The sequence below is a fragment of the Pristis pectinata genome, chromosome 9 (genome assembly GCF_009764475.1).
Source record: "Pristis pectinata isolate sPriPec2 chromosome 9, sPriPec2.1.pri, whole genome shotgun sequence".
NCBI classification, from domain to species: Eukaryota; Metazoa; Chordata; class Chondrichthyes; order Rhinopristiformes; family Pristidae; genus Pristis; species Pristis pectinata.
In genome coordinates this window covers 27,795,089-27,808,418 of record NC_067413.1, presented here as the reverse complement: position 1 = coordinate 27,808,418, position 13,330 = coordinate 27,795,089, and the positions used below count along the sequence as shown (strand labels likewise).

General features: G+C 43.9%; 1 protein-coding gene across 1 annotated transcript in view; it reads left to right on the top strand.

The window, feature by feature from the left end:
* Window positions 1-13,330, top strand: part of ccdc12 (coiled-coil domain containing 12) — a 72,177-nt gene that overhangs the window by 5,600 nt on the left and 53,247 nt on the right. The gene's annotated exons all lie outside the window — the stretch shown is intronic.

Genomic DNA, 13,330 nt, shown 5'->3' with positions numbered 1-13,330 from the left:
GGGGGGAGGGAGGGGGGGAGAGGAGGGGAGGGGGGGAGAGGAGGGGGGGAGAGGAGGGGGAGGGGGAGGAGGGAGGGAGGAGAGGGAGGGAGGAGGGGGGAGAGAGTGAGGGGATGGAGAGAGGGGAGAGTGGGGGGGGTGTGGAGATGGGGGCCGGGAGGGACAAGGGAGTGAGGGCTGGGAGGGAGCACATTGTTGGTGAGCAGGAGAGGGGGGGATGTTGGGCTGTGTGGTGAGGAGGGGGTGGTTGATTTGATGCAGGAGAGAAAGCTGTGATGAATGGGATTTGTTGGGGTGATTGGGGAAAATGTGTGGCTTTCAAGGGATCAGGAATAAAATGAATGTTTAGTTGATGTGGAGGTTTGGCTTAAGGATGTAATAGTCCCGCAGTGATCCGGTTTCAATCCTGACCTCTGGTGCTGTCAGTCTGGGCTTTGCACCTTCTCTGTGTGACTACATGGATTTCCCTCGGGTGCACCAGTTTCCTCTGACGTCCCAATGACGTGCTGATTTATTGACTGGCTCCTGTGAATTATTCCTTAGTGTAGGTTACAAAGAACAAAAGACAGTTGATGGGTATTTGTGAGGGCGAAGAATATGCAGAGGAACTAAGAGAACCAATGGAAGTAGTGGGATTGCTCATACAATTGTGTAGGAGAGGGCTTTATTTGAGAGAATTGGGAAAACTGGAAGTTTAGAAGGAAAATCTGGAGAGAAATTTAAGGGAAGGGGCAGCAAAGGAAGATGTAATCCATTTATCATCATTTCTCATTTCCTTGGGATATAGAGGAAGGCCAGTTTGCCCATTGAGTCTATGCTGTCTTTCAGAGCATGGCCATCAGTTCCATTTCCCATTTTTCCATGTAACCTATTCTCTCTCACTTTCCATAAATACTTCTGATTAAATGGAATATTTGATCCAGAAATGTGTTTTTGACCACATTGACTCCATTTCTTGTCACATTCAGAATATGGTTTGACTTTGGCCATCCATTATCACAATCATGCAGTGCCTTAATTTTAAATGTCAGGTATTTTCAAGTCTATCCATGACCTTGCTTTTCACTATCTCTGCACCTTTCTCTATCTGATAACTGAGTATTCCACGCACTTTCCATTCTGGCCCCTGGCACATCAGCTGATGTTAACTGCTCTTTTATTGGCTGCCATGCCTTAAGTTGCCTCAACCTGAAGCTCTGGAATTTCCTCCCTGAATCTTTCTACTTCTGTCTTTATGTTTTGTTGTTCTTTAAATCCACTTCATGTGATCAAGCTTCAATCCTCACTGTGAATATCTTCTTATGTTGATTGTTGTTGAATTTTTTGATAACACTACAGTGGAACACCTTAGATTAAAAATAGTAAATGCTGGAAACACTCAATAGAACAAGCTGATGGGAAGAGAAACAAAGCTAATATTTCGGGTTTGGGACTCTTCATTGAAACACAATAAAAGTCCCGAACCTGAAACGTTATCTCTGTTTTTCTTTCTACAAATTTTGATCATATTTGATCAGTACTTTACTGATGGACAAAGATTGATGTGTATTATGGTAGCAGTCAACAAAATGTCCATGTGGTTGACTGTTAACTACCTCATCAGTTCAGGTGTAGTTTGGGTGCCAGTGTTGAGCAAGCAAAAAAGAACATTGTTGCTGATGATCTGTTTGTAACGTGTTGCATATTTATAATTGTTATTGGCATATTCATTTTTGTTTAGTTGCAATGAAAGCTGATGAGGCTGGCTTTTAATCACCTTGTAAGTGGAAATTAAAAATACTGCAGATGCTAGAAATCTACATTTAAAAACTGGAAATACTCAAGTCAGGTGGCATCTATAGGAGTTAACTGAAGTTGTAGAATTCAACATTAAGTCCAGAAGGCTGCAGCATGTCCAGATGGAAGATGAGGTGCCTTTCCTCAAGCTTGTGCTGGGCTTCATTGTAACTCGGTTTCTCTTTCCATAGACGTGGCCCGATCTGAGTATTTCTAGCATTTTCTGTTTTTACATTTATCACCTTTCCAAGTGCTACTTGATAATAATGATGAAACTGGGGGCAGTTAAGTATCAATCACATTGGTGGGTGACTGCAGTAAAGTGTAACCCAAACCAGTAAGGATGTCGGGCTTCTGCCCTAAAGAGCGCAGGTGGCTAGCTGAATTTTATGTTAAACCATCGGCTTCGCGGTCACATGAGCTTTGTGTTAGGTCTTAAAACTAAGTTGAGATTACCAGTGGTGCAACTTGCATGTGTGTTCTTTGGAACCTTGGTACAATATCAGAATGTTTATTATCACTGGCATATGTCGTGAAATTTGTTGTTTTGCAGCAGCAGTACAGTGCAAGACATAAAAATTACTATAAGTTATAAAAGTGAATAAATAGTGCAAAAGAGGAATAACAAGGTAGTGTTCATGGGATCATGGACCGTTCAGAAATCTGATGGCAGAAGGAAAGAAGCTGTTCCTGAAACATTGAGTGTGGGTCTTCAGGCTCCTGTACCACCTCCCCGATGGTAGTAACGTGAAGACGGCATGTCCCGGGTGGTAAGAGTCCTTAATGATGGATGCTGCCACCTTGAGGCACCGTCTCTTGAAGATAACCTCAATGACAGGGAGGGTTGTGCCCGTGATGGAGCTGGCTGAGTCTACAACCCTCTGCAGCCTCTTTCAATCCTGCACATTGGAGCCTTCATACCAGGCTGTGATGCAACCAGTCAGAATGCTGTACATCTGTAGATCTGTACATCTGTAGAAATTTGCAAGAGTCTTTGGTGATGTACCAAATTTCCTCAAACTCCTAATGAAGTAGAGCCGCTGGTGTGCCTTCTTTGTGATTGCATCAATGTGTTGGGCCCAAGGTAGATCCTCTCAGATGTTGACACCCAGGAAATTGAAGCTGCTCACCCTTTCCACCGCTGACCCCTCAATGAAGACTGGTGTGTGTTCTCCGGACTTCCCCTTCCTGAAGTCCACAATCAGTTCCCTGGTCTTGCTGATGTTGAGTGCAAGGTTGTTGTTGCGACACCACTCGATCAGCCGATCTATCTCACTCCTGTATGCCTCCTCATCACCATCTGCAATTCTGCCAACAACAGTAGCGTCATCGGCGAACTTATAGATGGTGTTTGAGCTGCACGTAGCCACACTATCATGAGTGTAGAGAGAGCAGAGTAGTGGGCTAAGCACACATCCTTGAGGTGCACCTGTGTTGATTGTCAGTGAGGAGGAGATGTTACTACTGACCCACACTGACTGTGGTCTTCCAATAAGGAAGTCGAGGATCCAGTTGCAGAGGGAGGTACAGAGGCCCAGGTTTTGAAGCTTGTTGATTAGAATTGAGGGGGTGATGGCATTGAACGCCGAGCTGTAATCAATAAACAGCAGCCTGACGTATGTTTTGCCGTTGTCTAGATGCTCCAAAGCCAAGTGGAAAGCCAGTGAGATTGCGTCCGCTGTAGACCTGTTGTGGCGGTAGGCAAATTGCAATGGGTATGGGTCCTTGTTCAGGCAGGAGTTAATTCTAGCCATGACCAACCTCTCAATACACTTCATCACAGCAGATATGAGTGCTACTGGGCGATAGTCATTGAGGCAGCTCACCCTGCTCTTCTTGGGCACTGGTATGATTGATGCCCTTTTGAAGCCTCCAACTGCAGCAGTGAAAGGTTGAAGATGTCCTTGAACACTCCAGCTAGCTGGTCGGCACAGATTTTCAGTACCCCGTCAGGTATGCTGTTTGGGCCTGACGACTTGCGAGGGTTCATCCTCTGGAAGGATGTTCTGACATCGGCCTCCGAGACGGAGATTACAGGGTTCCCAGACGCTGTGAGGATTTGCACAGGTGTAGTGTTATTCTCCTTTTGAAAACGTGCATAAAAGGCGTTGAGCTCATTAGGGATTGAAGCATCACTGCCATTTATGTTGTTAAGTTAATAAAATATAAAATAGATAAAACAGAAAATGCTGGAAAAACTCAGCAGGTCAGGCAGCACCTGTAGAGGGAGAAAAACAAAGTTATCACATTTATTCGAGCTAGCTAGTTCTAATACAAACTGGAAAAAGGCTGACTACTTGAAACTTGAATTCAGTGTTAAGGTTTGTGGGCTGTCCTGTGTCACCTTGGAAGGCCGTATGCTATTTCTTGACCTTGCGTTAGGTTTCATTGGAACAGTGTAACATGCCAAAACTATAGAAGTCAGGGTGAGAATGTGATGGAGAATTAATCCAACAGGTAGCTGGAAAATCCAGTTGACTCTTGTTTATTTTGTGGAGGTGTTCTGCAAAGCAGTCAACTAATCTGCATTTGGTTGCTTCAGTGTAGAACATAGAACAGTACAGGACAGGCCATTTAGCCCACAATGTTGTGCCAAACTAATTAAACCAGTTACTCCTAATTTAATCCCTTTTCCCCACACATTGACCATATCCCTCCCTTCTCTGCATATTCATGTGCCTATCTTAAGAGTCTCTTAAATGCTCCTCTGCTATCTGCCTTTATCACCACCCCTGGCAGTGCATTCCAGGCTCCCATCACTCCCTATGGGGGGGGAAAAAAACAACTTGCCTTGCACATCTCCTTTGTACTTTCCCCCCTCACCTTAAATACATGTTCTCTAGTGCTAGACATTTCAATCCTGAGAAAAAAATACTGGCTGTTTATTCTATGCCTTGCATAATTTTATCAACTTCTATCAAATCTTCACTCAGCCTCTACTGCTCTGTAAAAAAAAACACAGCTTATCCAACCCCTCCTGATAGCACAGGTACTTTGAACCAGGCAACATCCTGGTAGACCTCCTCTGCACCCTCTCCAAAGCCTCCAAATCCTTCTTATAATGAGGCAACCAGAATTGAACACAATACTCTAAATGTGGCCTAACCGGAGTTTTATAAAGCTGCAACATAACTTCCTAGCTCTTGAATTCAATGCCTCGACTAATGAAGGCAAGCATGCCATATGCCTTCTTTACCACCCTATCAACCTTTGTGGTACCTGGACCCCAAGATCCTTCTATTTATCAGTGTTGTTAAGGATCCTGCCATTAACTCTGTACCCTCCCCTTGTATTGGATCTTCCAAAGTACAGCATCTCGCACTTGCCTGGATTAAACTTCATCTGCCACTTCTCCATCCATATCTGCAGTTGATCTATATCCTGCTGTATCCTTTGGCAATCTTCTATGCATCCACTATGCCACCAATCTTTGTGTTGTCTGTAAACTTGCTCACCCACCCTATCACACATATATATGGGCAAGCCAGTTTTGGATCCAAGTGACTGTGGATCCCATGCATCCTAATTTTCTGGACGAGCCTACCATGCGAGACCTTGTCTAATGCCGTACTAAAATCCATGCATACAACACCCACTGCTCTAGCTTCATCAATCAACTTTGTCACCTTCTTAAAAAATGCAATCAGACTAGTCAGATGTGACCTGCCCTGCACAAAGCTAAGCTTACTGTTCCTAATTAGACCATGCTCCTCCAAGTGCTTAAATATCTGATCCCTCAGAATCCTCTCCATTAGATTCCCTAACACTGGCATGAGACTCACCAGCCTATAATTTCCAGGATTATCCGTATTTCCGTCCTTGAACAAGTGAACAATATTAGCTGCCCGCCAGTCCTCCAGCATCACACCTGTGGCTAGCAAAGATACAAAGATCTTCGCCAAGGCCTTAGCAATCTCATTTCTCCTCTCTCAATAACCTGGGGTTTATCCCATCAGGCCCAGGGAACTTATCCACCTTAATGTTTTACAAGAGACCTAATACTACCTTGTTCCTAATCTCAAAATGCCCTAGTATCTTAACATGCTCCACTCTGATCTTGCTATCCTCTACATCCTTGGTAAATACCGATATTCTACAGATCACCATCTATAGCATCCACTTTCAACACAATGCCGCCACCACCAGATCTCATCCCTTTGCCTCAGTGCTTCCTGGTTTTCATTTCTACTTCCACCAATACTCACTCGCAAGGGAAGGTGCAGTGAGAAGGCAAGCGCAGAAGATGCGGCACCTGCCTTCTCATTTCGGATCTTGCCCACATCTTCCACCTCTAAGCACGTTCCCTCCTTTATTCTTGTGTAGTCCTACCCTCCTCCTAATTTATCCTCTTGCTCTTGAAATATGTGTGGAATGCCTTGGGGTTCTTTTTAATACTACTCACCAGGGACTTTTCCTGACTCCTCCTAGCTCTCTTAAGTCCCTTCTTGAGATCCCTTCTGGCTCCTTTATAGTCCTCAAGTGCCTTGTTTAATTCCAGCTGCTTAAGCCTAACATATGCTTCCTCCTCCTTGACTAAATTAATTACCTCTCTCTTCATCCAAGGTTTCCATAACTTGCCATCCTTGTCCTTCCCTCTTACTGGAACGAACCGGTCCCGAATTCCGTGCAGCTGGTCTTTAAGCAATCTCCACGTCAGATATGGATTTGCCCAAAAACAACTCTTCCCAATTAACTCTTCCTAGCTCTTGTCTGATGCCCTCATAATTTGCCCTCCCCCAATTTAATACTTTCCTGTAAGGTCCAATCTCATCCTTATTTATAGCTATCTTAAAGCTTCAGGAGTTGTGATCACTGTTTACCAATTGTTCACCCACTGAAAGGGCAGTCACCTGGCCAGGCTCATTCGCCAGTATAAGATCCATATCACTAGACAAGGGAGCAGAAGTAGGCCATTCGGCCCATTGAGTCTGCTCCAAAGAAAAGGGAAAAAAAGAAAAAGAATGAGAAATGGTGGGGGGCAAATGGGAAAAAAAACAAACTCTCCTAACCCCAATTTCTGGCCTTATCCCCATATCCCTTGATTCCTTGACTAATTAGATATCTATCTATCTATCTCCTCCTCAAATGCCTCCAGTGATCTAGCCTCCACTGCTGTACGTGGCAAGGAATTCCATAAATTCACTACCCTCTGGCTAAAGAAATTTCTCCTCATCTTTGTTTTAAACCTGTACCCTCTAATTCTAAGATTGTGCCCTCTGGTCCTGGACTCGCCCACCAAGGGAAACAGCTTGGCCACATCTACTCTGTTCAGTCCTTTCAACATTTTAAATGTCTCTATGTGGTTCCCTCTCATTCTTCTGTACTCCAGTGAGTACAGTCCAAGAGCTGACAAACGCTCATCATATGTAAGCCCTTTCATTCCTGGAATCATCCTCGTAAATCTCCTCTGAACCCTCTCCAACATCAGCACATCCTTCCTAAGATAGGTGGCCCAAAACTGTACACAGTATTCCAAATGAAGCCTCACTAGTGCCCCGTAGAGCCTCATAAACACTTCCTTACTTTTATACACTATACCTCTCAAAATGAATGCCAATGTAGCATTTGCTTTCTTTACCACTGATCCGACCTGGTGGTTAACCTTTAGGGTATCCTGCACGAGTACCGCCAAGTCCCTTTGTACTTATGTACTTTGAATTTTCTCCCCTTCTAGATAATAATCTGCCCGTTTATTTCTGTTTCCAAAGTGTACAACTGCACATTTCTTAACATTAAATCTCATCTGCCATTTCCTTGCCCATTCTCCTAAACTATCTAGGTCTCTCTGCAACCTTCCTGTCTCCTCAATACTCTCTACTCCTCCACCTATCTTGGTGTCATTCGCAAACTTAGTCACAAAACCATTTACTCCATCATCCAAATGGTTAATGTACAAGGTAAAAAGAAGCGGCCCCAACACCAACCCCTGCGGAACACCACTAGTAACCGGTAGCCAACCAGAGCAGGATCCTTTTATTCCCACCCTTTGCTTTCTGCCAACCAGCCAATGCTCCACCCATTTTGTTATCCTACCTGTAATTCTATGACCTCTCATCTTATTAATCAGTCTCTTGTGCGGCACCTTGTTGAAGGCTTTTTGAAAGTCTAAATACACAACATCTACCGCCTCTCCCTTATCCACTCTACCTGAGATTTCTTCAAAAAACTCCAATAGGTTGGTCAGGCAGGATCTTCCCTTCACAAAACCGTGTTGGCTTGGACCTATCTTGCCTTGCACCTCTAGGTATTCCATAACCTCATCCTTGAGGATCGATTCTAATAACTTTCCCACCACCGACGTCAGACTAATAGGTCTATAATTTCCTTCATGCTGCCTCCCACCTTTCTTATACAGCGGAACTACATTTGCGGTCCTCCGGAACCATGCCGGAGTCTATCGATTCCTGGAAAATTATCACCAATGCCTCCGCTATCTCAAAAGCTGCCACCTTCAGAACCCGGGGATGCACCTCATCCGGTCCGGGAGACTTATCAGTCTTTAGTCCATTTAGTTTTCCTAGCACCTTCTCTCTAGTAATCTTAACTGAACTCAGTTCCATCCCTTGAGACCCCTGACTAACTGGTATATTGCTGATGTCCTCCACAGTGAAGACCGATGCAAAATACTCATTTAGTTCCTCTGCCAATATAGCCTCCCCTTTAGTTGGACTATCCACATACTGCTTCAGGAAACCCTCTTGGGCACTCCTAACAAATCTGCCCCATCTGAATCTTTCGCACTAAGGAGTTCCCAGAATATGTTAGGGAAGTTGAAGTCACCTACAATGATAACCCTGTTTTTGCTCCTTTCCACACTGTCTGCATATCTGAGTGTTCCTATGGCTATTTGGGGGTCTATAGTATAAATCCGTCAGAGCGGCACCTTTCTTATTTTTGAGTTCTAGCAATTCAGACTGAATTGATGAGCCCTCCATTATGTCTCTTCTGAGTGCAGCTGTGGTATTGTCCCTGACTAGTAATGCAACCCTTCCCTCTCTTTTACTTCCCTCCCTATCTCTTCAAAGACATCGAAACTGTGGAACATTAAGCAGCCAGTCCTGTCCCCCTCTCAACTAGGAAACTGTAATTGCCACAATATCATAGTTCCATTTACTGATCCATATTCTAAGTTCACCACTCTTGCTCTTAGTACTCCTTGCATTGTAGAAGTGACTGAATCATGGACACCAAGTGCAATATTCTTTAATTGAAATAGGTTTGTGAATTGCTGCTTCACCAGGAAGGTGTGTTTGGGTCCCTGGATGGTGGGTCAGAAGGTAAGAAATGGAAAGGCAGATGCTGCATCTTCTGCACTTCACTGCACCTTCCTTTGCGAGTGTGTATTGGTGGAAGTAGAAGTGTGACCCAGGAAGCACTTGAGGTGAGGGGATGAGATGTGGTGGTGGCATTGTGTGGAAGGTGGATGTTATAGATGGTGATCTGTAGAATGTGGAAACTGATGAGGAGAACCTGATCCTTGTGAGAGAAGTGAGTGTGAGAGCAGAGGTTTGGGAAATGGGGCAGATATCATTGAGAGCCTTATCAACTAAATGGAGTCACAGTTGAGGGAAAATTAAGATATCTGAGAAGGATTGATGTGGAACATTGTCATCAGAAAAGATACAACAATGTCAGAAAAAGTGGGAGAATGTAATGGAGTCCTTGCAGGAAGCAGCCTGGGAGGAGGTATAGTCAAGTCCATGAGTTTGTAATGGATGTTGGTTGCTAATTTGTCTTCTGAGATGGAATAGAGAATACAGCAAAGGGAAAAGTCAGAGGCAGCTACCTGAAGGTGAGAGGAGGATGAAAGTTGGTAGTAGAGGTGCTGAAACTTTCAAGTTCTTTGAGAGCAGGAAGCAATGTGAATTCACTCATCAGTGTATTGGATGAAGAGGTGAGGGTAGGGCCTGAGTGGTACTTAACTGAGGACTGTTCCAGATATCCCAAACAGCGACAGACCTGCTTGGACCCGTGTAGTTCCCAGCACAACACAGATGATGAAGGAATTGAATGGAGTTGAAGGTGAAGTTGTTTACTGTGAGAACAACTTAAATGAGGTGGAGGCTGGAGGCTGATTGGGTTTCTGTTCAAGGGATTAGGTGAGGGCTGTAAGGTTACCATGGTGTGGGATGGAGGTGCAGAGGGATGAAGAGGATATATTGATGTTAAGCCACTTGAGACCTAGAAACTTTCCAAATAACAGAGGGCATCTGAGGTGTGCCAGATGTAAGTGGGAAAAGCTGGATGAGGAGGGAAAGAATGAGTGCAAGGTTAAAAAAAATAAGTTGTGTGAGACAAGAACAGATTGAAACGATCAGTTTACCAAGATAGTTCTTCTGAATCTTGAAGAGGTAGGAGTGGGCTATGTGTGGTTAGAGAGACTGTGGAAGAAAGATCTACAGAGGAAATGGGGTCAATTACTATCATGGTGACAAAAGCTTGATTATGTTGTGGGGGAGGGGTGATCATGGTCCACAGAGAGGTGTGAGGAGTTGTTGGAGAGCTGGTGATAAACTTCTGCAAGGTGGAAGTCAGTTTACTAAATAACAACAGCACTGTCCTTGTCAACAGATTTAATGACAGTATCGGGATTGGTTCTGAGTGAACCTGTAGTTCAGAGTAAGTAAGTTGAGTGGAATAATTCAAGTAAATATCATGCCAGCAGTTTGCAATGGATAAGTCCAAAACAGGTCTATGGCAAATGCCATCTACCTGGCCCTAACTCATCTCTGGATCATCTGGACAGTGAAGAGAGCTACATTAGACTATTGTTTATTGACTACAGCTCTGCTTACAAGCAAACTCATCACCAAACTCCGAGACCTGGGATTCAACACCTCCCTCTGCAACAGGATCCTTGACTTCCTGACCAACAGACCGCAATCAGTAAGGATATGCAGCAACACCACTGGCATGATTATTCTCAACACTGGTGCCCCTCAAGGCTGGATCTTATCCCCCTACTCTACTCCCTATACACTTATGACTGCGTGGCCAGCTTTTGCTCTAACTCCATCTACAAGTTTGCAGATGACACTACTGTAGTGGCTGTATCTCAAATAACTATGAGTCAAAGTACAGGAAGGAGATAGAGAGCTTAGTGACATGGAGTCATGACAACGACTTTTCCCTTGGTGTCAGCAAACAAAAGAGCTGGTTATTGACTTCAGGAAGGGGGCCGGTGCATATGCTCCTGTCTACATCAACAGTGCTGAGGTCAAGAAGGTTGAGAGCTTCAAGTTCCGAGGAGTGAACATCACCAATAGTCTGTCCTGGTCCAACCACGTAGACACCACTGCCAAGAAAGCTCATCAGCACCTCTACTTCCTCAGGAGGCTAAAGAAATTTGGCATGTCTCCTCTGACCCTCACCAATTTTTATCGATGCACTATAGAAAGCCTCCTATCTGGATGCATCATGGCTTGGTATGGCACCTGCTCTGCCTGGGACTGCAAGAAACTGCAGAGAGTTGTGGATACAGCTCAGCACATCATGGAAACCAGCTTCCCCTCTGTGGACTCTGTCTATATGTCTCGCTACTTCGGTAAAGCAGCCAGCATAATCAAAGGCCCCAGCCATCCTGGACATTCTCTCTTTTCCCTTCTCCCATTGGCCAAAAGATACAAAAGCCTGAAAGCATGTACTACCTGGATCAAGGGCAGCTTCTATCCCGCTGTTATTGAACGGTTCCCTAGTATGATAAGATGGACTCTTGACCTCACAATCTACCTCATTATGACCTTGCACCTTATTGTCTCCCTACACTGTACTTCCTCTGTAGCTGTGACACTTTATTTTGCATTCTGTCTTGTTTTACCTTGTACTACCTCAATGCACTTTGTAATAAATTGATCTGTATGAATGGTATGCAAGACAAGTTTTTCACTGTACCTTGGTACATGTGACAATAATATTCCAATTCCAGAAAGCATAAGGGACCAGAAAGGAAGAGATCCAGGTGGATGGGGAATTTTGAAGGTGAGTCAGGATTGAATGCTTTTGGCCAAAGACAGCAGAAGAGCTCAACTCCATGAAGCATAGGCCTCAGCTGGGATCAGAGATGGGCAGATTAAATGGCATGGTGAAAACATAGGAACAGATCAGACTGGGGGATGAATGGGGTCAATGGAGAGTGGTGGAGGAGAGACATCTGGAGGGGTGATAGATCTTTGGCACTTAAAAGAAGGAAATAGTCTTTTCTGAAAGCACCAGATGTGGCAAAAGGTGAAGTGGAATTGTGGACCTGGACGGTCTGTGGAAAGATTAATTTATTGCAGTTGGAGATAGAGGTTAAGAGCAGATATGTGCCAACATATGGCTTGAAGCAAATACCTCAAAATACTATGACAACAGGATACTTTCCTTTTCCCATAATATTCTCCCCAGGCTACTAAATTAATCATGGTGTTATCTTTGCATCTTTGCTGTGTCTCATCAAGTCACAATCTCTGTGTGTTTATTTCAGTGGCTGACTTTGCACAGCATTTGAAAGCTACCAGTTTTGGAAATGCAGCATTCCCTCCTTTGAGCTGCACAGTCATGCCAGCCAGCATCGTAAGCTTAAACGCTTGTTTTGCAGAAACTTGTAGTTGACCCACCATTTGCTGACAGAGTGCAACCAAATAAAGCAAGTCGACAGTGTGCTAATTCATTTAATAGCTTCTCCCTGGAGCGTGGGTGAAAAGGAAGCTGTTATTGTGTTGCTGCTGTGTGCGATAAGATTGATTTTGGACTGTGGTTGAATGAGGAAGTTGTTGCTGCAGCTTTGCTGCAATGGATTCAGACTCTAAACAATATTTTCGTCTGATATTGAAAAAAATACTACAAATGTTTGAAATTTAGCTGAAGAGAATTGATTTCTTCTGGATGTATTGTAAAAATAACTTGAGAAGTAAAACTATAGCATAGAATGTACAAAGCTTATTTTAAAAAAATCTTGGGATCCATTACTGCCCTTGTTGAGCAGACAAAGCAAGGAAACTAGAGGTGTACATGTTGATTTGTACTGACAGAGGACATAGGAATTTAATTATTGCAGCACTTTTGTGTTGATTGACATGATTAATTCCCTGTGAATTTATTTCTGTTCTCAGCAAATGTTAGTCCTGGGGAGTGGAGCATACAGTTTCTCTAGGATCATGTATAGTTTGAAATTCTGTCCTCTGCTCTAAGTTATAGCCACAGATCTGGTTTAAGAAGGCTGTATTGTGAGATTTCCCAAAACATTGATCACCGAGTCTGAGTCAAATTAAGAGCACTTTTAAGCTGCAAAGTGTTTCACCTGAAAGTGGTGATGGTGGTGTCTGCCTCAGCAATTTACTTGCTTTGTACAGGTGTCACTTTCAAGGTCAGCATTCCATAACCCTTAAGAATTGGGCACCTGCCTTGAGCCACTGCATTTCTTTGGCCAAAGATGCTTCCACAATGCTGTTAGTTAGGAGTTTCAAAGTCTTGTTCCAATGACAATAAGAGAAAGACAATATTCATCTGGGTTGGGGTGAATTGGTAAATTGGTTTATTATTGTCACGTGTACTGAGGTACAGTGTAAAACTT